Raw genomic sequence first — 3,660 nt, forward strand, 5'->3', positions numbered from 1 at the left:
ATCTTTGGCATTTGTGAGAGTCTTTGTAGGCTAAGGTTTTTAGGCATTTTTCCCCCCAAAATATATAAAGTTGGGGGAGCTAGCTTTAAAGTTAAACAAAAAAATTAATCTTAATTTCAAAATGACGTGAGTTCATTTTGCATTCAAATAAATCAAATGTACAACTTGAGTATTCTGAAACATAAAAGGTCACCATACTTCATAGAGTTCACACACATGCATTCTACAGTGATATTTATATTACCAGAACTTATCTCACACTTACATAAAGGATAAAATAAAATGTCTTAGTCAAGTTTTTCCATAAGCCCAACTATTTGAAGATGTCCAAGTTATTACAGTGGGATGAATAATTTATATATCATACAGTATCAAGTGAGTCCCATATTCAAGTATTTATAATATTCACCCCATGTGAAAGTTTCTTTGCACTGGCTAAGACGTGAGGTGTGAACTTGATATTGCTCAGTTTGGTATTTTTCCCTGTGTGTATGTTTTCCATCACAAAACCTCTATCTCACAATTCTGCACTTGTAAGAGCTCAGGTAGGTTTATGTAGTCAGAATGCAGTAGTCTAGAACATACTATGTTAAAGTCAAAACTAAAATTATTTTCAAGTTTCTTTGTTTTTAAAGTGCTCTATGTGCTGTTATCTCAATTTTCAGGTTATAGAAATTCGTTATAACTAGCAATAGTTTTATAAAAGATCAGCAGTTAAGCAAGAATGATTTCAAGTACCTATACACAGATTAAGAGAGCATAAATTCTTTAGGCACATTCATATTCAAATATGAAAAAATCCACGAGAGTACATAAGAGAGATGGCAGAGGTGTTTAGAAGGAATGTCAGAGTGTCAGGGACTAATTGGTAAGGTAACTAGTATGTAAACTCAAAGTGGTTTTGAATATTTTGGTAACAAATATTTGTCCAAAAAACCCAAAAACATAAATACTTAGAGCTTATCAGAAATAAAATACAAAACAAGTCTGTCCAAATGTTCAGAAGCTGCATAAAAATATTTTTTGAAAAATTTCATGCCTAATAGGTTGCTTCATCCATGTTGTCATCACTGTCTGCTCCAAAGTCATCTCCATCTTCAAAGTATGAATGAATGTAGTCATTTTCCTCTTCTTGGTCTTCTTCATCATATTCCTCCTGTTCTGCAGCATCATCGTCTTCGTCATCCTCACCTTCTTTACTTTTCTCTTTGCTTCCTTCTTTCTCTTCATTTTCCTCATCTGATTTTTCACCATCACCTCTCTTTTCCAACTCCTCAATTTTTTTCAAAACATCTGCAGTATTAGTGAGTGAAGTGCCTTTGCCTGCGTCTTTTGCCTTTTTGGGTTTGGGGCCTGCTTTTTTACATTTATTCCTTGGCATCGTCTCTCTTGGAAGTCTTCTCCAATCTGGTATCTATTCTTCCTTGTACACTTTCATGTATCTTTTACTATACCTTTCGATATCTTGTCTTTCTTCAGGTGTTTCAATAAAGTAAGGCATTCTTTTCATTGTTTCTCTCAACTCCTGTTTCAAAGCCAGCATATATTCTTCACCTTCTCCTGTTTTCAGTGGCACTGGTTTATAATCTGTATCAGGAAATAACGGGGGTGGTTTCAACACTGCATCAGGTAACTTTTCACCTTTGCTAAATCCAACAGCTTCAATATTAAAGGTATAAGCAGCACGTCCTCTTCCTTTATTCCCAGCCACCAGAACCAGTTATACCAGACGAGTGGGCAAATTCTGAAAGGCACTGCTCCCTAAGTCTCAAAGCGTGGGCAAAACTCTGCAGTGGAAGTGCCAGCCGGCAAGGAAGGGGTGCTGGCAGAGGATGCCGGCGCTCCAGAGCCGCGGGTTCCACCGCGGGGGAAGCGCGCACCGCCCTCCATGCGGTCCCAGAACTGCAGCCTGAGCTCTGCAAACTCAACCTCTGTCTTCTATTTCCTTTGAAAAGGGACACTAATAATATCTGTCTTATATAATTATGTTGGGATTTGGAGATGTATGAACACATCAAATCCTTGTTCCTTGATGAAGTTTTTGAGACTAATTGAGTATTGGACACAGAAGTCAGGTAGATGGAGATGAAATCATCGCCTTTAGGATCTTCATCGGCTAGGCTGGAGGATGTGCTTGGGTTCATGGCAAGCTAACAACAGTGAGCTGTGGAACGCTGAAACCAGATGGAGAAAGACTATCTTGTCAGACACAGGCAAGCAGAGATGCAAAGCACGCTGCCACTTAGTAGTCCCAGAAGGAGTAAAACTTAGGGAGTAGAAGGACAGAGCTCAATGAAGACTCTCTGCAAGCGGTCCATCCCAAAGAGAGGCAGAGAAAGGGACAAAGCCACATATACTCTGTTCTTCTCCCCAAATCCTTCATCAATTAAGTCATTCTTCCTGTCTTGGACGGTATAAGGAGGGGAAGAAGGCCACGAGTGGTGTGTCAAACCAAGGGCTTTCCCCTGTATTAGATGATTTTCACACTGCTGATAAAGACATACCTGAGACTGGGTAAATTATAAAGAAAAAGAGGTTTAATGGACTCACAGTTCCATGTGGCTGGGGAGGCCTCATGATCATGGTGGAATGTGGAAGGTGAAAGGCATGTCTTACATGGTGGCAGACAAGAGAGAATGAGAACCAAGCCAAAGGGGTTTCCCCTTATAAAACCATCAGCTCTCGTGAGATTTATTCACTACCACAAGAACAGTATGGGGGAGACCACCCCCATGATTCAAGTGTCTCTCACTGGGTTTCTCCCACAACATGTGGGGATTATGGGAGCTACAATTCAACATGAGCCAACCCATATTAGCCCCAGAACACAAGGAGGAAATTATGGTTTCCCTAATAGACCATGGACAGTAAATCAAATGCTTACCTGAGAGGAGTTTAGCATGGTACAGAGTGTTTGGCAGATACACTGAAAATCTTAGCTCCCTGCCTGAACATTCATGCTCTAGAATTCTTACAAAAGGATTCAAAATCCTGCTACTCGGAAGTAAATTAAGAGCTTGCTACATTGCTGGGTCTACCAGTGTCTCATCTTTTTTTCTTTCTGTATTTTATCATTTAGAAAAAAAGGGAAAGCACATTTTTTGAGGAACTGGACTCCCAGCGTGCTTGAGGACTCTCTGCAGCATGTCAAGCAGATATTGACTTTTGAGCTACACCAGTGCAGCACGATCAATGTCCACCGTTCCTGGCCCCCGGCTCTTTCCCTTGCAGAGCTGGCTCGGCTCTTAGCCATGGGGCTTCGGGGGGCACTGAGTCATACTGTTCTCCACTGCACAACAATGTCAGTGCCATCGCTGACAGCACAGATATCTATACTAGCAGAGCAGAGGGAAGCCCTGTGGGGGTCAAGGAAGGCCACAGCGTCTTCTCCAGCTGGGCTTTTGCCAAGAGCCTCTTCTGGGCTCCTTTTCTTCTTCAGATCGTACTTTTCACTGGCATCCCGCAGCCACCCCTGCCTGTGTTCAAGTCTGGAGAAATAGCAGGGAAATTGATGTCCTGAGCTGTGCCTCTGAGGAGGCTGAGAAGCCTCCTGTGTGTGTGTGTGGGCATATGTGTGTGTGCATGTGTGCCCGTGTGTGCTTGTGTGCTCCTGTGTTCATCTGCTGCTGACTGCTTGACCGACTCTCTTTCTACTCTTTC

At 41.9% G+C, this 3,660-nt stretch overlaps 1 pseudogene; it reads right to left on the bottom strand.

Moving 5' to 3' along the window:
* Positions 1-963: 963 nt before the first annotated feature.
* Positions 964-1,725, bottom strand: LOC120362511 (DNA-directed RNA polymerase III subunit RPC7 pseudogene; annotated as a pseudogene).
* Between the last annotated feature and the right edge of the window lie 1,935 nt (positions 1,726-3,660).

Source organism: Saimiri boliviensis, chromosome 12 (genome assembly GCF_048565385.1).
Source record: "Saimiri boliviensis isolate mSaiBol1 chromosome 12, mSaiBol1.pri, whole genome shotgun sequence".
NCBI lineage: Eukaryota > Metazoa > Chordata > Mammalia > Primates > Cebidae > Saimiri > Saimiri boliviensis.